The sequence below is a fragment of the Bubalus bubalis genome, chromosome 14, assembly GCF_019923935.1.
Source record: "Bubalus bubalis isolate 160015118507 breed Murrah chromosome 14, NDDB_SH_1, whole genome shotgun sequence".
NCBI lineage: Eukaryota > Metazoa > Chordata > Mammalia > Artiodactyla > Bovidae > Bubalus > Bubalus bubalis.
Genome location: NC_059170.1, coordinates 69,042,442 through 69,065,788, shown reverse-complemented (window position 1 = coordinate 69,065,788; position 23,347 = coordinate 69,042,442).

Sequence of the window (23,347 nt, the reverse complement as noted above, 5' to 3'; positions counted from 1 at the left end):
AAAGAAAGCTGAGCGCCGAACAATTGATGTTTTTTAACTGTGGTGTTGGAGAAGATTCTTGAGAGTCCCTTGGACTGCAAGGAGATCAAACCAGTCAATCCTAAAGGAAATCAGTCATGAATATTCATTGGAAGAACTGATGCTGAAGGTGAATCTCCAATACATTGGCCACCTGACTCATTGCAAAAGACCCTGACGATGGGAAAGATTGAGGGCAGGAGGAGAAGGGGATGACAGAGGATGAGATGGTCTGATGACATCATCGATTCAATGGACATGAGTTTGAGCAAGGTCTGGGAGTTGGTGATTGACAGGGAAGCCTGGTGTGCTGCAATCCATGGGGTCGCAAAGAGTCGGACATGACCAAGCAACTGAACTTAACTGAATGGTAAGGCTATAATCATTGTGATATGTTTATATTGATATATATATTTAAGATCCACATAGTCTTGAAGGACCAAATCTGATGAAGGTTTTGTCACAGTCAAAGTGTGGCTTCCTTAGTCACACAGGTGTTATTATTCATCCAAAGAATAACAAGAGAGAAGAAAAAATAATACATGGAAGCTGTTTGGGGACTGCTTATTACTTCTGCTTGCATTCTATTGGCCAGAATTCACTCATTGGGCACATCTAAGTATAAGGGAGGCTGGGAAATACTGAGGTAAAGGAAGTGAGTATGTTGATAAATATAAATGTAGATACAGTTATAGATAAAATGAAGTGTTAGTCACTCAGTCGTGTCTGACTCTTTACAGACCTCACGGACTGTAGCTTGTCAGGTTCCTCTGTCCATGCAACTCAGGGATCAAACCCAGATCTCCTGCATACAGGTAGATCCTTTACTGTCTGAACCACAGTTATAGATAATATAGATAGATAGATAGATAGATAGTATTATATATCTAGATATAGATGTTGTTATAGATAACTATGGGGATTTCATGGTGGCTCAGATGGTAAAGAATCTGCCTGCCAATGTGGGAGAGCTGGGTTTGATCCCTGGGACAGAAAGATCCCCTGGAGAAGGAAATGGCAACTTACACCAGTATTCTTGCCCAGAGAATCCCATGAACAGAAAAGATGGTGGGCTACAGTCCATGCGTTCGCAAAGAGTCGGACATGACTGAGCAACTAGCACACACACACACATAGATAACTATACAGATATGGGCTTCCCTGGTGGCTCAGCAGTAGAGAATCTGCCTTCAATTCAGGACACTGCCTGCAAAGCAGGAGATGCAGGCTAGATCCCTGAGTCAGGAAGATCTCCTGGAGAAGAAAATGGCAACATGCTCCAGTATTCTTGCCTGGAGAGTTCCATGAACAAAGAATCCTGGCAGGCTACGGTCCATGGGGTTGCAAAGGGTTGGACAAGACTAGGGACTAAGCATACATGTATGCTTATAAACATGTATTATGTATATTAATTAAGATAAGGATGGATCAGAAATGGGGGTGAATAAAATTTGATTAATGAAACAGGAGTGAATCTTTCCATGACAACACATTATGTTTTAAGGAATGTATATATATGAAAGAAATGAGAAAGTTAGTTAGGGCAATCCTACTAAAAATGGATAGATTTTTTTTTCAACTTGTTGAGGAGAGACATCATAAGCTTCTTTCTATTATTTTAAGTTCCATCAAATTTCTTTCTTTCCCAGGAGAGCTAATTTCTCACTGCAGTCTTGAGTCATGACAGATAATTAGGAAATCTGGTCAGGCTTCTGCGGTGCCATATTTCTGAAATTTTTATATTGTTATAAAATAGCTTCAGGGGAGACACACATGCAAGAAAAAAAAAGGATAATAAGGGTGAGAGTGCATTAGCCTAAAGTATAATTTTATTGTTTTCCATCTGTTGTAATTATAAAAATAAACTCTCTTGTACTCTGATCAGCAGGATAAGTCATCAGAAAGATGCTGTGTCTTGCTACATATCTTATTATATGTTATAAATAAGAGCATCTTATCTGTATGGCTTTTTTCATTCTGTCTCTTTGCCTTAGGAACAGCCATTGCAATCTTCCCATTAGAAGAGTAATTTTTTCCCCCAAACCAACATAGCTTGAGGGAGTAGTATTTGTTTCAACCAAATCATTACTGCCTGTGGGATTTAGATTGGCATTTGCACATCTTTCCAAGGTGACTGAAAAAGCATTATTTTAAGAAAAGAACCATTTAAATATCATAGTTTGGGGGATGTGTTTTCTCTGCACATATTGATTAAGAGTAATGTATGTGCTTTCGATTGCGAGTGGGGGAAGACTCAGGGAGCATCTTTCACCTAAATTTTACAGTTGCAAACAAACTGACTCAAGAAAAAGGAGCTCTATTCTTCCTCTGTCTTACGGGTATATTGTCTGAGCTGCTGAAAGCTCTCCTTAAAGTGTGTGCTGATTATTTTAAAATATTAAGGAATGATTTCATTATACTGAAGAGGATGGCCATAGTCAATTGCCTTAACCCTGCATTTATTCTCTCTAACGTAAGGAAAGGACCTAACTTTGACACCAATGATAGAAAAAAATAAAAACCAAAGTAAAGCAATAAACTAAAAGTAATATCATTTTTATCTTTTCCTTAAAAATGAAATATTAATGGCTATTCATTGACTCCTAGTGTATCCTACAATGCATTTTTAATAGACCTTAGTTTTTGGAGCAGTTTCAGGTTTTCAACAAAATTTAGCAGAAGGTGAAGAGATTTCTCCCTAGCCCCCATCTCCTACATATGCACACCACTCCTATTATCAGCAAGCCCCACAAGAGTGGTGTACTTGTTACAAATGATGAACCAACACTGCCACATCATTATCACCCATGGTCCACAGTTTACAGTAGGGTCTACTCTTGGTATTATACATTCTGTGGGTCTGGACATTTACACACGATATGTTAGCATACACACAAGTGGTCTGTGTTCCAGCTATTTGTCTCTTCCTCTGTCCAAGCCTCTGACAACCACTGGTCTCTACTGTTGCCATCCTTCTACCTTTCCCAGCATGTCATATTCTTGGAATCATACAATACACAGCCCTTTGAGATTGGCTTTTTTCACTTAGGAATGTGCATTTAAGTTTCCCCCATGACTTTTGATGGCTTGATAATATTTATTTTTGGTGCTGAATAATATTCCATTGCCTGGATGTGCCAGTTTATCCTTTCACTTACTGAAAAATAGCTCGGTTACTTCCAAGTTTTGGCAATTAGGCATGAAAGATACTATAAGCATCTTTGTGCATACAATGTAGGTTTCATTACGGATGGGAAATGGAAGGGATAGAGACACAAAAATAGATTTTTTAGATTTTTGAAGGGCCTTTAATTCTCTCAAATCTAATTTTCATAAGTCTGTTGATAAATGCCTTATACAGATACCTTAACATATTGAATAAAAATATCCATGGATGAAGGCGGGAAAGTATATTTTCAAAAAGTTTGTTAAGTGTCTCTAGTCAGTCAGATTTGGAAGCCACCACTCTTTGAAACTCATTAATTTTAGGAACACAAGAAATGGAGAGCTTAAGTCATTCAGGTAGGGAGTAGCAGAGTCAGGGCAGTAGCAGAAAAGTGTTCTTGTTTTTAGCCCCATGTGATCATATTAATTATAAATGTGAGAGCAGAGTTTTGTTTTCGTTTTTTTTTTTTTTCTATTACCCAACATAAAAACTTGACATTACAGGAAAGCAGTGATGCACATTCTCTACCTTTACACTATATGAAGACCCAACAAAGTAGACAGAACCCATTCTTAATCCAGAGTGCTCTGAATGGACTCAAATTTTAGCAGAATAGAATATTGTCAATTTTCTTATTTGGACTGTCCTAGTCAATCCATGAAGACTGCTTGAACATTTTGATTTTCAACATCTCTCCATTTTGGGTATTTGAGCAAAGGGTTCCACTTGCAATTTTTTGAAGACCCTGACATGAGTTAGATTTCTAGGAGACTATACACTGAGGGGAAGGACTCTGAAGAAGCCAACGCATAGTGTGATAGAATTGTGATGAAGGCATTTTTCCTATTTTTGTTATTTAATATTTTTCTCTGAAAAGAAGACCCTTGTAAGTACCTCTTCTGGTGCATCTGTGCGCTTATCCTCAGACCTAAAGACCCATTATAGTTAGGTTGTATGGTTTTAGCTGACTCCTATAATGTATAATAAATGTGATTTTTTAAAAACTTATTATAATAATATATATGCTGTTCCCAGCTCTGTAGACATGAACAATTAGGGACAGCCTTAGAAAATAACGGAAAGATTAAAGGGGCCTCTTGTCTCCAATCATTCTGCATAATGTCTCCCAAACTAGACAGGAAATTATCAACTCCTCTTGCTGGGAGCCCACCCCACCCCAAGGGGAAGAATGACTTAAGGGACAAGCAAATGTATGAAATGACAATGATTGTTTTGTGACCAAAGTGAGTGTAAGGAACAAGCAATTCTGAATGGTGCAAAATATATTTAAAAAAATTAAACTGTAATCAATCTTTTGGTTCCTCAAGGGGGTGAACCATTTGAAAAATATTTTGCATAACAAGTTTCATGTGAACTTTGGAGGAAGAAATCTTTCATGTACTTCTGGCTAGGTTTTTATAAATGGATATATTTTCCAGTATGTATTGAAGCTGGATAATATTTGTGGATGGGGAAGACAAAAAGGAGATTATGTCATGGCAGGATGGTGAGAGGGACAAGTCATGAGTTAGAATACCTCAAAACGCCTGTAGGGAATGATGAGTCAACAAGGCTGTGCACAAGGATGGAACTCTAGAGACAGGACAGAACTAGCTTGCAGCTGACTGAAAAGTATTGAAACAGAGCAAGACTCTCGGGTCTTTCCCCCATATTTCCTGCCTTGTCTTTTGTCTGTGGAGAAACTTTAGCCAAAGAATAACTTTAATCAGAGAAGTGAGACAACACAGAAACAAAGAAAAGAAATAGGACAAAACAATAATAGTTTAGTCATCAAGCAAAGCCAAGGACCTTTAGTTACCCCACTGAGCCACAACCTGTGAGCTGACTTATAGATACTGGAATGCCCACAAGGTGGGTACCTGATGATCAGACTATAGCCATGACATAAATTGTGGCAATTCGAAGAACCAGCCTCAAAGAAATGGGAACAAATTGATCCTGAAACTGAAGACTAACTGTACTTGTAAGAGTCAAGTAGATGCTGATTAGACAACCCACAGTCAGTTTCAAGAGGCCAGGCAGAGCTGACTATGCTGCTTCTGCATGTAGCCTCCCTCCCCTCTTCACCTCTAAAAGCTCCTGCCTACTGATTGTTGGGGGCTGGGTGGGGCAAGAATCAGCCTTTGAACAGGAGCCCTCCCATCCCCCGCAACCCCGTCACACTCCAGGTTTCCAGCTTCCAAAATAAAGCAAACTTTCCTTTCCACCAACCTTGCCGCTTTATTGGACTTAGAGCAGCAGGCAGTCAGACCCCTGTTTTTGGTCGGGTTTTTTGGCATCCAGTGTGAGGCTGCTGTAGTCTCGCGATACCTGGCTGCCCCGGATTTCTACCATCACCCTCCCACCACCTGCAGAGCAGTGGCCGTGATGGAAGGCGCATTGGGAGGGCTGTGAGGAGGCCACTGCTCCTGACTAGCTAGCCCTCGGAGGGGCTTTGGAGGGAAAGTTCCCGGCAGCTGACAAAACCGTTTGTTTCGGGGATTCTCCCTGTTTCTCCCCAGCTTGGCACTGACTGCCAACTGATGTGTACTCCTCCAGGAACGGAAACGTGTATCTGGATGAGCTGAGCAGCCCCAAGACTGAGCAAGTCCACCAGTGCGTGGCAGGGCAAACATCTCTTTTGAGCACAAAGTACTGTTTGGGCTTTTTTTGTCAGTTGGTTCTGACGTGTGTCTGACTTTGAGGACCGTTTGTGAGCACTGAGTGTCATTTGGGCATTTTATCAGGTGGTTCTGAGGTGTGTCTGATGCTGAGGGCTCTTTCTGTTGGGGACATGTTTGTTTGGAACTCTGTATTGACCGTCATAAAGTTAAAAACGTTATGCATTTCAAAAAAATCTTTATTCCATTGGTTATGTTCACTTTATTACAAATTGAGGAATATATCATGCATAAAACTTTTATCCTGTGTTGTCTTCATTTAACCTGGATGTTGTTCTAGAAGTTTCAGTCCATAAGGATTCTCATTGGTTAGGTGATTTCTATATTATCCTAGAACAGTCATTCTCAAAGTGTGGTCTGCAGACTGACAAGATCAGTGTTATCAGGAAATTTCTTTGAAACATACAATAGGAAAACCATTATATTAGCCCTGCCAGGTGACTCTACTTGAAGAATGACTAGAGCAGTTTTACTGATTTCTTCACTTTATATCTATGTTATGACTTCAGACAGTACTGTCAAAGGAGTATATGCTAAATAACTATAAAGAAGTGGATTTTTTTTTCATATTTTTGTTGATTTTACTTCCTGTTAGAGGGAGTGTTCATACTTAGTCACCTCTGTCATGTTCGACTCTTTGCAGCCCCATTGACTGTCGCCCAGCAGATTCCTCTGTCCATGGGATTCTCCACGCAATAATACTGGAGTGGTTTGCCATGCCCTCTCCAGGGAATCTTCCCAACCCAGGGATCAAACCAATTTCTCTTACATCTCCTGCATTGGCAGGAGGGTTTTTTTTTTTTTAAACCACTAGTACCACCTGGGAAGCCCCGTAAACAGGAGACACCTAGTGAATTGGATCATACCTGACTGGTCCTTCTATATGCAGATCCTCAAACCCCAAGAATCCATAATAGTTTAGTTTTGTGATTTTAGCAGACTTCTAAGATACAATTGACCAAAAGTATATAATAAATAGATTTTGTATTTTAAAAATTATTACAGCAAAACATATAGGCACATGAATAGGCATGTTTGAGAAAGATCTGAGGTATCATTATCAGCAGTGGTTCCTTTCAAAATTGCTCTGTATGGTTGTTCAGGCTGTGAACTGCACAACTTCTGGGAGTGCCATTCACTAAGACTGAAGAATAAATGATATTTCTGGGAGTTGCACAATATAGAGGCCCTGATTCCTATGTTTAGGTGAGAATTATGGATTGTAATAAGAAATATGGGTAGTCTAATTTTCTAAAGAGGTGACTGATGTTTATCTTTGATAATCTCTATTGCCATTTCAAATTAGCTGTTTATTTGTGACTATGGTATAAGCTTAGATAAGGTGTTTTTTCATACAAATTTTAAAACTTAAGTAAATACAGATACATTCTCATAAAAATGGCTGCCATTTAAATTTGCACAGCTGACACAGGAATGTAATTTTTGAATGAACTAATATATCAAGGATCATTTAATGAAGAATCATCTAGACATTTTAGAAGAAAACAACTAAATAACCTTTCATTTGGAGTTATTCTGAAATCTCTTGCTTTTCAAGTCTTCCTGTTGAAATTAGTGAACTTTAGAAATTTATGCTAAATAGATGGTTAATTTAATATTCCTCTGTATGTGCTTATTTACCTAATATATTCTAAATATTCACATGTGAAATCATCAAGTTAATGTTTTCATATAGACATTTCTAGATATGTTCTGTATAGTATGGCAAATGGATACAATTTTTGTCTTCTATAATAACAATATAATTTCTCCTAAAACTGTATTCTTCATGAACAAATGACACATTGACAGAGTGTACAGGAACTTATTTATATCAAACAAATCTTCATTGGAAACATATTCCTCATTTCCTTTGTAATCCTAGTCTTTGTTTCTATTTAGTAACTAAGTCAAGTTCAACTCCTTGTGACCCCATGGACCATAGCCCACCAGGCTCCTGTGTCCATGGGATTTTTCAGGCAAGAATAATAAAGTGGGTTGCCATTTCCTTCTCCAGGGTATCTTCCCAACCCAGGTATAAAACCCACATCTCCTGCTTGGCAGGCGGATTCTTTACCACTGAGCCACCCAGGTCTAGTCTTCATAACAATTCCAACATTGAGGTGGAATCACCTACTGTAGTAGTAGGTTCAGATAGGGAGGCTTTCAAATATCACATCTTCCATCAGAACTAGTGACTCCAGATGTTTTAGCATCTGTCTTTTGTTTCGCATAAAGTTTTCACATAAGGACTCAAATTAAAATGAAAAGAAAAATTTTATTGTGAAGATAAAGATATTCACTATGTTTCTAGCTCTGGGGTTTGATCTCAAGGACAAAAGTAAGTGCTAATTTATATACATTTACTTATATACTTTTTTTAACCCCACAAAGGGGTTTTCGAGGTTTATAAAATTGCATACAATAAATAGAAAGACTACAGTTAAATTCCTGCAGCAAATAAATGTAAACTAGTAGCCAACCATTGCAGACAATGAGTAGATTGCCTTGATTAACATTCTCAAGAAGTATTTGGACAATTCTGAGCAACTAAACAAGATTTCCAGGCTGAATATATGGTGCCATAATCCCAAGTTATACCTCACAGATTTTAGTCCCCCAACTCAAGTATTATCAGTGTATATAATAAAAGCATAACTATAAAGGCACTACTGGAAATTCTTGGTTAACTTAGACGTTGGCATCTCGTTGTTCCTGTTCTTTTGGATTTAGTCTTGTGTGCTTAGTCGCTTCAGTTGTTTCTGACTCTTTGTGACTTCATGGACTTTAACCTACCAGGCTTCTCTCTCCATGGGATTTTCCAGGCAAGAATATTGGAGTGGGTTGCCGTGCTGTCCTTGAGGGAATCTTCCAACTCAGGGATTAAACCCGCATCTCTTGCATCTCCTCGTTGCAGGCAGATTATTTACCTGCTTAGTCTTAATGAGTGATATTCTTTTGCTGGGCACAGTGAGAACTGTGGCAGCTCAGGTAGTAAGCAGGGGGACTGGCTGGCATTGTGTACCTAAGCATGCCCATAACATTGGCCATGAGGAAAAAGGTCACTCAACATACAGTGAAAGGTCATTACTAAGGAGTGCTTTCTAGTCGCTGGAAGAGATGCTCAGGGTGTGCCTTAACATTTTGGAAAGTTTCTTTCTGGTAGGTGATAAAGTGTCTCAACTATGGCTAACTTTTGTGACAGGAGAACGAGGTGAAAACTGACTAGCCTCAGGAAGGCTTGAAGCTCTTACTATATTTTTGAAGTTAACATATCACTGTTACTATGTGCAGTCACCATTCACCCAAATGCCTGACTTAGGAAAGATATTTGACATCTCTCTGTTTATCATCCCACACATTCAACAGCCATTTCTATCAATTCTACCCTATAAGCGTCTTCCTGTTCCTTCGAAGATAAATGTATCATTCTGTCTCATTAAACCTTAATTTACTAATCACAGTCTGCAAAACAGGTTGAGATGTAAATGACTACAATTTATACACGTTGTCATGGTTTCTCTTTTGTCTTTCAAGAGAAAGTAGCATTGACAGCAGGTGGTGGAGGAACCTGGCTTGTCTGGGTTTCAAGCCAGTGCTGGGCTTTGTCCATCCATGTTTCAAGGCCATGGGTGGCTTCAGGGGGCAGGGAGTCAGCTCAGTGGAAACCTGGATTTGGTTCTAAGAGCTGTAGAATTGAGAAGTGACATGTATACTACCATATGTAAAATAGATAGCCAGTGGGAAACTGCTGTATAGCAAAGGGAGCTCAGTTTCGTGCTCTGTGACGACCTAGATGGGTGAGATGGAGGGATAGGAGGGAAACTCAAGAGGGATGTGATAGATGCATAATTATGGCTTATTTGCATTGTGGTACAGCAGAAACCAGCACAACATTGTAAATCAATTTTCCTCCAATTAAAAATTTTAAAAATCCAGTCAATGATTCATTGATGGCAGATCTTTGAGCACTATGACTAATTAGGTTAGGCAAGCAACATGGGAAGCAGTATTATATTTTTGCCTTTTTGTTTTTGCTATTTGGTACCATGAGTAGATGATTCAGGGCTTCTGTGAAGATATTTACATAGATTTACATAGAATTTGCATGAAATTCATCTATTCTATGTCACAGGTTCCTGGTCCCTAGTTGCTTTCTAAAAAAAAAAAAAAAGTGTTTCGATCCCTCTCACCTACTCCACCTCCATCAGCCTTTAAGGCAACTTTAATTCTTTCTTGAAATGCAATGCACTACAAGTCGGACACACTGTTTTATTCCCTACAATAGTAGGGTTGGTTTTTTGGTGTTTTTTTTTGCCATGCTACACAGCATATGAGATCTTATTTCCCCAACCAGGGATCGAACCCGTGTCCGCTGTAGTGGAAGCATGGAGTCCTAACCACTGGACTACCAGGGAATTCCCAAATCCTGTGTTTATGGTCCACCCCTGAGAGCATCCCACCAACTGTAGTGTGGCCCGGAGTGGTGACATCTGGAACCGTCAGATCTGGAGGTCATTAAAATATGCCACAAATCAGACTGCAGGCCTCTTGGTTCTTTCCTTGTATTATCTATTTCTGATAATAATGGATAAAAGCTGATCCTGCATGAATTCTTCCACAGATGAGTTGGGGAAGGACCAAAATTAGGGCCCCTCTCTTGTGCCATTTCCCTCCTCCAACCTATGCTGTTTCTTGTCAAACTGGGAGAAAATGAAGCTCCTAGAAGTTGCATTTTGTAAAAATACAAAAGAGAATGATGGCTTACATATTTCACACATATAACTGTAGGAGAAGAGGGTGGTGGACTTCCGTGTGTTCAGAATTGTTCTCATATCTGGGAAGGGCATAAGTGGAGAGGAACCTGGGCACTGAAGACAGTAGGCAAACCAGGCTTATTGCATCTACTCCACAAATCTAGGGAGTATCTGAATCACCCAAGTTGAGGACCACTTCACAGGAGAAAAGCTACAGTGTATTCAAACTTTTTAAACATCTCAGATAATGAATCCATTAAAAATGTTGTTCTTGTTCAGTCACTTTAGTCGTGTCTGACTCTTTGTGACCTCATGGACTGCAGCACATTAGGCTTCTCTGTCCTCCACTATCTCCTGGAGTTTGCTCAAATTCATGTTAATTGGGTCAGTGATGCTACCTAATCATCTCATCTTCTCTTTTGCCTTCAGTCTTTCCCAGCATCAGGGTCTTTTCCAATAAGTCAGCTCTTTGCATCCGGTGGCCAAATTATGGGAGCTTCAGCTTCAGCAACAGTTCTTCCAATGAATATTCAGGGTTGATTTCCTTTAGAAATAGGTCTATTTTAATTACGTGAACTCTTGTTTGTTCCTGCCCTCTTTTCCTTTCATTCTTTTCATCCCTGTAATTTTGCTACTATATAGATATAAATATTATACAATATATATATATGTGTGTGTGTGTGTGTGTGTGTGTGTGTGTGTATTATAGTGAAGATCTATTGGGACAAAGTAAAAGTACATCATGATAAGTATGTAGACCTTTAGAGTTATTGCTGTGATAATTCTGGTATTCACTTTAAGAATTGTGCAATTCATTTTATGAGCTGTAAAGTCTAGTCAAGGCTATGGTTTTTCCAGTGGTCATGTATGGATGTGAGAGTTGGACTGTGAAGAAGGCTGAGCACTGAAGAATTGATGCTTTTGAACTGTGGTGTTGGAGAAGACTCTTGAGAGTCCCTTGGACTGCAAGGAGATCCAACCAGTCCATTCTGAAGGAGATCAGCCCTGGGATTTCTTTGGAAGGAATGATGCTAAAGCTGAAACTCTAGTACTTTGGCCACCTCATGTGAAGTTGACTCATTGGAAAAGACTCTGATGCTGGGAGGGATTGGGGGCGGGAGGAGAAGGGGACGACAGAGGATGAGATGGCTAGATGGCATCACGGAATTGATGGCTGTGAGTCTGAGTGCAGTCCGGGAGTTGGTGATGGACAGGAAGGCCTGGCGTGCTGCGATTCATGGGGTCGCAAAGAGTTGGACACGACTGAGCAACTGAACTGAACTGAAAGTCATCATTCTACCCATAAGTGTTTTTAAGGAGGTTGCCTTCCCCTGTAATCTTTGGCATCCATGTTGAGCCCAACAAATATACAAAAATAATAAATGACATTGAAAGCAAGAACTTCCATCTTTTAAACTCTTCTAATAATTAAGCAAATAGTTCTCTCTTAATTTCTATGACTTTCTCTAAGGCAACACAAAGTTCATAGAAAATAAAAGCATGCATTGCATGATGATTGAAGAATAACTACAAATAATTGTTTTAAAACTGAACCATTTTAAGATCTGAAAGTATTTACAACATGTGTTCATTCCATTAAAACCCAAAATGAAGTGTGTAAAAAAGTCTGTTTCTTTTATACTAATTAAAGTTTTTTCCTTTTAATTTTAGCTGAATTATTATGTATTTTCATTACACAGCAATAAATTGCCTAACAGAGATATGTAGAGGTTAGAGCACTAAAAATTGTCAACCTCCTATTGGTTGATTGAGCAAACAAAAGGATTTATTACACTTAAAAATGGCTCTGCAGTAAGGGAATTGTTTCCAATGCGCATGTATAAAACTCCAGTTTGGGTAAGAGTCCAGAAAAGATAGTCAGTCTACAGCATTTACGGGAAAGAATCAGACATGAGCTGTGGGATACTATAAATCCTAGTTACTATTTTATTATTCCCTCTCAGTGGTCTCTAGATTTCAAAATATTTTATCCTGACTGAAATTTTGAACACTCTGATTATCTTGTTTTCCCTTAAGGGTGGGATTTTATGACCCCTCCCTAAATCCCACATCTGTGGTTCTCTCCAACACTGTGATTCTTTAGCAGACATGAGCGTTTTGGAGAATGAGAGAAAATAAATAAATGTAGGAACTTCTCTCCCAGAATTCAAATAGCATGTTTTTGGGGGGATGCTAGGAGGAACAAACCACTGAGTCCAGATTAATTACTTTTCTCTGTTTCTCTTTTTAACTAATAATTATAGTAAGAATATGCTTGGTTCAACTTTTATTCTGCTTTTCCCCCATATTTAGATGTTGTTCATTATAATTTATTTTTATAAGCTATGCTAATAGAAAGAACAAAGGAATTATTTTGGAAACTGTACATGACCACTAAACTTTAAAAACATTGCATATATTTTGTTTTATGGAATACATTTATGTTATGCTTAAGCACGACTGTCTTTAAAATCTGAGATGCTGATGGAAACAAAGGGGCTGATGTTTAGTGCAGAGATCAATCATTTTGATTCACTAGTTATCTCCAAACTAGTAGTAAATAATAAAGTATGATCCAATTTAGGATTAATTAAAACTGTTTAATGTAGATTATGTCATAATTTTGCTGTAACATTTCATATATAGTTTATACTATCTATCCACACCACACATTTAGTCATATCATGAAGTACTTTTATAAAAAAATATTTATTTATTTAAAGTATAATTGATTTATAATACTGTGTTAGTTTCAAGTGTATAGCAAAGTAATTCAGTTCTATATACATTTTTTCAGATTATTTTTGATTATAGGTTAAAATGTTGGATATAATTCCCTGTATGTACATGCTAAGTCAATACAGTCATGTCCAACTCTTTGCGATGGATTGTACCGCCAGGCTCCTCTGTCCATGGGATTCTTCAGCCAAGAATACTGGAGTCAGTTGCCATTCAGGGGATCTTCCCAACCTAGAGGTTGAACCCACTTCTCTTATATCTCCTGTATTAGTAGGCAGTTTCTTTACCATTAATGCCACCTGGGAAGCCCATATTTTCCTGTGCTATGTGGTAAATCCTTGTTGCTTATTTATTTGGATATAATAGTTTGTATCTGTTAATGCCATACTCCTAATTTATGAGTGCTTTTATAAATAAAATGAGACAAATATGTACAATTTCTAACCTTTAAAAAATCCATCCTATTTAGTTTGCTTTGTGTCAAATTCGCATTTCTTTTCAACTTCTTAACATGTTTTAACTTCTTGTGGTTTGAACTTTTTTTAACTTCTTGTGGTTTCTTTCTGAAAGAGAAAGCCACTCAACTCTGAATGATAATCTCCCTATAGATATGAGTACCTGGAGATAAGAATATGTTTTCTATCCCAAAGTTATGACTCAAAGAATAACAAAAATAACTCTTTACCTTTACAAAAAGTACTAAATCTAAGCAGAAATATTATCAGATGAGCAATAAGTTATTTCTAGTAAAATTAGTCCTGGCACACTGAAGAGCAGAGAGTCTTTGGCCTGCCAAGAATTTCTTTCCAGCCAATCAATCTGTGACAGGGAGTGAGATTTAAGGAAAGTCTTTCTCACTCTGAAATTCTACCATTAGCCCACATGGCTGAAGACTCATTTTTTATCTCATTTGAAAAAAAAAATACTACTGTTGTATTATATTGTATAGTTTTTAAGAAACATTAATACTCTCATTTTTGATCAGAGTAATTAAATGTCTAAAAATATCCTGAGTGTTCAAACACCATAAAATGACATTAAAACTGCAAGATATTAGAAAAGTATTGCACAATAATATAATAACCAAGCAAGAGGAAAACTTCAGAATAGAAAATGAAGTCTGTCACTTGGCTATCCCACTGGACTAGGCTGACTTTTTTAAAAAAGATATTTTACAGCTCCCTGAAGAGCTATGAATCCTGGATCTGCCAAAATAGATTAAGCAGTTGGTTCACAAGATAAGAGCTCTACAGGGAAAACATTTAGGGTCCAATTATGTTGGGATATCGGCAAAACTAACTGGAAAGAAGGTCCATGATGCCAGCCAATTGGGTAGGATTTACAGCGACTGAAGATTTCTTGATAAGTGCTAAAATTGCAGGTTATCTCTGAGATGGCTTCATCTCTGAGCTAAGAAGCCATTCAATTGCCCTTTAAGTGTCACACAATTATTCTCATGGACTCTTAGAGTCCTACCAGGTCAACTGTCTGTTTTTCTAGCAAATTCTGGATGGTGGTGGTTTAGTGACTAAGTCATGTCCTACTCTTGTGACCCCATGAACTGTAGCCTGCCAGGCTCCTCTGTCCACGGGATTTCCCAGGCAAAATTACTGGAGTGGGTTGCCATTTCCTTCTCCAGGGGATCTTACTGACCCAGAGATCGAACCTGTGTCTCCTGCATTACAGGCAGATTCTTTACTGCTGAGCCACAAGAGAAGCCTTCTAAATATCTCTGAAAAGGCTAACAGCTCTTTGTTTAAACTCTTCCAAATGATGGGGAGTTCACTACTTCACAAGGCATGTAATCTTTTTCAATCAGCATTTTGAAGATTTTACTTTATAATGAACTAGTTTTACTTATACCTCACACCAAACTGGTTATATCTTAGAGTTCTAATTAAAACTCTTCAAATGCAATTAAAGTCAATACATACATTAACACACAGAAACCCTCAAATGTTTGAAGACATTCTGGGGTTTGCTTTTTGGCTTCTCTGAGTACTACCTGTGTGAAAATGGTTAGCTTTTTTTAAGTTCAGTTCAATTCAGTTGCTCAGTCGTGTCCAAGTCTTTGAGACCCCGTGGACTGCACCACGCCAGGCATCCCTATTCATCACCAACTCCCAGAGTTCACTCAGACTCATGCCCATTGAGTCAGTGATGCCATCCAACCATCTCATCCTCTGTTGTCCCCTTCTCCTCCCGCGTTCAATCTTTCCCAGCATCAAGGTCTCGTCAAAAGAGTCAGCTCTTTGCATCAGGTGGCCAAAGTATTGGAGTTTCAGCTTCAACATCAGTCCTTCCAATGAATATTCAGGACTGATTTCCTTTAGGATGGACTTAAATTTTTTAAATTACTTCTGCCTTTAAATTTCTCACTTCTAAAATAGGTATAATAAGAATACATCTTTTATTGAGCCAATTGGAGGATTAACTGCCTGACACAGTAATGTTCAGATAATGTATGTTTCATCTACATAATCAGTCTGTCACTAACCTCCTTCTTATATCTGATGTTGGAGAAACAAACTTTACTTAATCAAGTTTTCTTTGTAATGAAGAAAAAGACAAAACATTGAACATGCAATATCAATAAAGAGTGCTGGATTGTCTGAGAGAAGACATACAGTGCTCAGAGAAAGGGATTATTGCCGAGGTCCAGCTCTGGCTGATCCAGGGAGTTTGAAGTGGGGACGGCGTCGGCGAGGATCAGGATACAATAGCTTCAATTAGATATTAATTAGAGATGTAAAGAGTAATAGAATGAGGATAGCTCAGTAGGAAAATTCAGTGGAGAAAAGAGGCTGAGTAGCTTGCTTTACGCGGGAGACCAATAAAACTTCAAGACAAGAAGTTTGAACCACTTACGTAGGCCGCAGGCGTCCTTCCGTTCTCCTGAAGGAGAGGAGACACTGAGGCCTCCCCGGTCGGATCTTAGAAGCCCAGGCAAAATTAGTAAGCTTGGTGGGTTCCGCGCTCCAGATGGAGACTCAGCCAGAGTGAGAGAGAGAGCGACATGGGGAGACCAGTATTTCGAGAAACTGATCCCAATTCTTTATTTTCCATGGTCTACTTTTATACACTGAGATGTTATGCAAAAGTCACGTGGGGTCAGCAGTCCTGACTTTTATCAAAGTCAGGTGCTTCATACAAATGTATACAGAGGTCTTAGGGGTGTTACATCATCTTCTGGCCAGGGGGCCTGCTGACAATTTATGACCCTCTCCTTGTGATAGCAGTCAGTCAACCAGGACACTTATTTCTCCAGGGGTGATTATTCTTAAAAAAGACTCCACCTTCCGAAGGTACCAGATAAAGTTACATTCCTATAGGGTGAGGGTGTAGTGGGTTTTCATTAAGGAAAGAATTTACTTAGCCTAAGGTCCAACGTGATTAATATCAAAGGTTAATACTTATTTCTTCTATATATTCATTAATGTGTATAAGGGCAGGGGATGTGGAGACTTAGCAACAAACATTGGCTCAACAAATGAAAAACCCTTCACCAATACAATTTCTAATCAGCCCACTATACTTATACTAATGGTTTTCTAACTTTTCTAAGGAACCTGTTTTTAGAAGGTTTAAAGCATCTTGTGCCTCTCACAGTTGGGAGGCTGTGAGCAATCACATGTGGCTGGACAAGCCTGTCAGGCAGGCTAGAGAACCTTCAGAGGAGTTTGTAGGTTAAAACACTCTTGTCACGCCCAGGAGTCTTTATTAACTGGAGCTCTAAGTTAACTCCTTCTCCGAAAGAGGTGGTGGAGGACAGCCCCCCGTAAAGTCAGAGGTGTAGGTGAGAGCACAAAGTAGTAAAGTAGGCAGGCTCTGGTTATGGGGGTAGATGCTCAAGGATTTCCAGGGGGACTCCTGAGGCTCCATCCCACCTTTGCGTATGTCGAGCCTCCTTCCTCATGACCTTTGCCACGGGTGGAGGTCCTCCCAACGGCTCCCCGCAGATTATTGACAAGGCAATGAATAGTTTGAACGGGGATCTAGAAACAATGTCTGTCAGAAAGGATGTTTGACATGAGATTTGATGGATAATGGATTGACCAAGTAAATGAGATGAAATTATGAGTCCCATGTAGATGGAAAAAAACATGAAAAACACTAAGAGTTAAAGAGGAGAATAAAGGTTGTAGAAATTAAGGCTATTTAGTGTGACAAGTAGAGTATGTCAGGTTATGGGCAATAAGAAAATGATGATGAATCCTAGGATTTCTAGAGGGACCTTGTAACTATGTAAACTACTCGGATAATTAGAAACTATTGAAAGATTTTTAAAGAAAACAGTATTATGGTTGATTTGTTGTAAGGGGATAATATGACCATTTTTCAGATGGGCCAATGAATTGAGAGAGAATGAAATTGTCAGAGTTTACAGTCCCAGTAATGTTCCTCCACCTTGGGACATTTCAGGGACATAATATATAAACTTTTTTTTTTTTTTAATGAACTTATGTCCCAGTTTTTTTAGGACACTCCCAGTTTAAACTTGTTCAGTTCAGTTCAGTCACTCAGTCCTGTCCTACTCTTTGCGACCCCATGAGTCACAACACGCCAGGCCTCCCTGTCCATCACCAACTCCCAGAGTTCACTCAGACTCACGTCCATCGAGTCAGTGATGCCATCCAGCCATCTCATCCTCTGTCGTCCCCTTCTCCTCCTGCCCCCAATCCCTCCCAGCATCAGAGTCTTTTCCAATGAGTCAATTCTTCGCATGAAGTGGCCAAAGTACTGGAGTTTCAGCTTCAGCATCATTCCCTCCAAAGAAATCCCAGGGCTGATCTCCTTCAGAATGAACTGGTTGGATCTCCTTGCAGTCCAAGGGACTCTCAAGAGTCTTCTCCAACACCACAGTTCAAAAGCATCAATTCTTCGGTGCTCAGCCTTCTTCACAGTCCAATTCTCACATCCATACATGACCCCTGGAAAAACCATAGCCTTGACTAGACGGACCTCTGTTGGCAAAGTAATGTCTCTGCTTTTGAATATGCTATCTAGGTTGGTCATAACTTTCCTTCCAAGGAGTAAGCGTCTTTTAATTTCATGGCTGCAGTCATCATCTGCAGTGATTTTGGAGCCCCCCAAAATAAAGTCTGACACTGTTTCCACTATTTCTCCATCTATTTCCCATGAAGTGATGGGACCGGATTCCATGATCTTCGTTTTCTGAATGTTGAGCTTTAAGCCAACTTTTTCACTCTCCACTTTCACTTTCATCAAGAGGCTTTTTAGTTCCTCTTCACTTTCTGCCATAAGGGTGGTGTCATCTGCATATCTGAGGTTATTGATGTTTCTCCTGGCAATCTTGATTCCAGCTTGTGTTTCTTCCAGTCCAAGGCTTAACTATCCTTAGTTACCTCTCCTTGTTTCAGAATTGTCCCATATTAAATGAAAAAGTCATGGTCATTTTCTGTAGTACCCAAATTGTCAATTAACCATATGTCAAAATGGTCAAATTGTTGACAGCCATGAAAACTGTATATACCTTGGCTAGTGTTTGCACATAACTTCAGTCCTAACCATTCTGACTTCATACACAGCATGTTATATTAACTCTACACAACTCCAAGGGTTAATTCACTTCACACCTGTTTCCCCACAATGTCTTCTCTTAATAATACAGAAATCAAGGAACATTTACACATACAAAACCCATTCCATGCTTGATTGAGGCCATAAAATGAAATGTTGCCAGTGGACCACTGGGAAATGCCTGGTTGCCCCATGGAGTCATCTGACCCTGACTTCCAAATCGTCGGAAGTTAATGTAATAAAAGCAAAAATTCACCAACTAAATATATGCTTCAACAGAACTGAGGAGGAAGGGGAGTTTGCTGACAAAATAAAGGATGCCCCTTTTTACTGCTCTAGTTTAGATAATGCCAGATTCCAGACTCTATGATTTTGCCTCCAGGAAATTCCCATATTTGCAGAGAAAGGATCATGAGCCTGGAAAAATGAACACAAGTGACTCCCTTTTGCAGAGAGAACCTCTTAACTTCAAATGCAGGGTTCTGATGGAGTCTGTGTATCTTTTTACCACTCAACAACTTACGTAGGAGTAGGAAGAAGCTTTGAATGCTTACTCTTCATTTAATCCATGTTGAGAAAATTGAATACAATATTTCTTTACAAGGTATTCTTCATCGTAAGTAGAAACATCAAAGGCACTTGGAGTTGGCGTTTAAAGAACTTTTTTTTTTTTTACCTTGAATGATCTACAGATACTCACCCTAACTTATTTTATTATTACATAGAACTATCCACTGTGGTTTAAATATGGATTTTATATTTGGTTAATTTCATGCTCACAGATTGAAAAAATTAACCCATTCATCTATAGAGTAAGGATCTTTCATATTCATGATCTAAATTGAAGATTCAGCCATGAGTTGGCAAAGAGATGCTACAGGTTGATGAATGTCTCTGATATCTGCCCTCTACCCTCCATCCCTGGTCCAGCTACATACTGGTAGATTGTTTCACTGTTGAAGTTAGGGACTGCGTTGTTATCTACTGTTTTCAGCAACTAGAATGGTAGGTATCACATAACATGTACTCAATTAACTATGTGTTGAGTGGGTTGCTTCATTCATTCTTTAATTATGTATTGATATTAACAGCATAGAACATCTTTCAGGGTAATAAAGAGGTCAAATGCCAATACAACCAGTTCAATTATTTATGCACAATGCCTTCACCTGTAATATGAAGATTAACCTCTTTCTTTTTAACTCTTCTGGAGATAACTGAAAATATTAAGTTTTGAGTAAGGTGGGCTCTACCCAAAGTGGGATTTTTCTCCTGGGCTAACTAGAAGCCATCTTTGAAGGTATGTCCCTTTTTAAATGTTCTTTAAAGGAAATACCTTTCTACAGCTCTGACACTGACTTCCTCCTGCTGGTATCTTTTTCAGAATATTTTCCCCCTGATATATCAGCTCATATTTTTCAAGTTGGATCTCATTTGTCATGTCCTGCCTATTTGCCAATTCTCTGTAGTCCTTAAAAGAATTATTATTTTACCTTAGTCCTGATTGGGGTTTATAACACCTTCCTCTCATGTATTATCTCTAAATGTTTTTAATATTTGGCTTGGATCATTTGAGAAGACATCACATTCAAATAGACCTTACATCAATATTTATAGTCCCTCTGGTCCCTCCCCACTTGATGTCATGTCATTTATAATGTTTCTTTATCCTAAGTGCTTTGCCAACTTTAGACACATAAAGCAATGCTCATACCTAAACAAATGTGAACTTTACTTCAATAATGTCAAGATATCAGACCCTCCTTAAACTATAATAATAAAATATTATCTACTCAGTATCCCTCCCCATAACTCTACCCTGACATCATTAAGTTATTATATTTTTACTTGTAAACAAAAAGTCCCTGTATGAACCCAGGTTGCTGTCAGAAAATTTTTTCTTTTCTTTTTTATTTTTTATTTTTTTTTAATTTTATTTTATTTTTAAACCTGAAACACTGTAAAAATGCCTCCATACCGACACTGAAACCAAGCACCACACAAGGGCCAACAAGTTCCAGGGCAAGACATACAAAGCAAATTCTCCAGCAACAAAGGAACACAGCCCTGAGCTCCAAGATACAGGCTGCCCAAAGTCACCCCAAAGCCATAGACATCTCATAACTCATTACTGGACACTTCATTGCACTCCAGAGAGAAAAAATCCAGCTCCACCCACCAGAACACCAACACAAGCTTCCCTAACCAGGAAACCTTGACAAACCACCTGTACAAACCCACACACAGCGAGGAAATGCCACAATAAAGAGAACTCCACAAACTGCCAGAATACAGAAAGGACACCCCAAAATCGGCAATTTAAACAAGATGAAGAGACAGAGGAATACCCAGCAGATAAAGGAACAGGATAAATGCCCACCAAACCAAACAAAAGAGGAAGAGATAGGGAATCTACCTGATAAAGAATTCCGAATAATGATAGTGAAGTTGATCCAAAATCTTGAAATCAAAATGGAATCACAGATAAATAGCCTGGAGACAAGGATTGAGAAGATGCAAGAAAGGTTTAACAAGGACCTAGAAGAAATAAAAAAGTCAAAATATAATGAATAATGCAATAAATGAAATTAAAAACACTCTGGAGGCAACAAATAGTAGAATAATGGAGGCAGAAAATAGGATTAGTGAATTAGAAGATAGAATAGTAGAAATAAATGAATCAGAGAGGATAAAAGAAAAACGAATTAAAAGAAATGAGGACAATCTCAGAGACCTCCAGGACAATATTAAACGCTACAACATTCGAATCATAGAGGTCCCAGAAGAAGAAGACAAAAAGAAAGACCATGAGAAAATACTTGAGGAGATAATAGTTGAAAACTTCCCTAAAATGGGGAAGGAAATAATCACCCAAGTCCAAGAAACGCAGAGAGTCCCAAACAGGATAAACCCAAGGCGAAACACCCCAAGACACATAGTAATCAAATTAACAAAGATCAAATGAAAAGAACAAATATTAAAAGCAGCAAGGGGAAAACAACAAATAACACACAAGGGAATTCCCATAAGGATAACAGCTGATCTTTCCATAGAAACTCTTCAAGCCAGGAGGGAATGGCAAGACATACTTAAAATGATGAAAGAAAATAACCTACAGCCCAGATTATTGTACCCAGCAAGGATCTCATTCAAGTATGAAGGAGAAATCAAAAGCTTTTCAGACAAGCAAAAGCTGAGAGAATTCTGCACCACCAAACCAGCTCTCCAACAAATACTAAAGGATATTCTCTAGACAGGAAACACAAAAACGGTGTATAAATTTGAACCCAAAACAATAAAGTAAATGGCAACAGGATCATACTTATCAGTAATTACCTTAAATGTAAATGGGTTGAATGCCCCAACCAAAAGACAAAGACTGGCTGAATGGATACAAAAACAAGACCCCTACATATGTTGTCTACAAGAGACCCACCTCAAAACAGGGGACACATACAGACTGAAAGTGAAAGGCTGGAAAAAGATTTTCTATGCAAATAGGGACCAAAAGAAAGCAGGAGTAGCAATACTCATATCAGATAAAATAGACTTTAAAACAAAGGCTGTGAAAAGAGACAAAGATGGTCACTACATAATGATCAAAGGATCAATCCAAGAAGAAGATATAACAATTATAAATATATATGCACCCAACACGGGAGCACCACAATATGTAAGACAAATGCTAACAAGTATGAAAGGAGAAATTAACAATAACACAATAATAGTGGGAGACTTTAATACCCCACTCACACCTATGGATAGATCAACTGAACAGAAAATTAACAAGGAAACACAAACTTTAAACAATACAATAGACCAGTTAGACCTAATTGATATCTATAGGACATTTCATCCCAAAACAATGAATTTCACCTTTTTCTCAAGTGCACATGGAACCTTCTCCAGGATAGATCACATCCTGGGCCATAAAGCTAGCCTTGGTAAATTCAAAAAAATAGAAATCATTCCAAGCATCTTTTCTGACCACAATGCAGTAAGATTAGATCTCAATTACAGGAGAAAAACTATTAAAAAATCCAACATATGGAGGCTGAACAACACGCTGCTGAATAACCAACAAATCACAGAAGAAATCAAAAAAGAAATCAAAATTTGCATAGAAATGAATGAAAATGAAATTTTTTTCTTTTCTAAATTGCAGAATAATATACATAGTGGAAGGTTTTTCTTTTTTTCATTTTTATATAAAATTGAAGTTGGACTAACTGGCCAATGAATTTATGGATTATTGCTCTTGTGCTTTCTGAACACCAGAAACAATATTGCTTCTTTTTTTTTTTTTTTTTTTTTTGGAGTCCTTCAATTTATCACTTTCCCAATTCTAGAAGACTTTTCAAAAATAATTGCCAGTGTTCCAGTAACTTCATTAGCTAATTCCTTAACAACCTAGTAAGTTTGTCATCCAGAGCTGCAGAAATTAT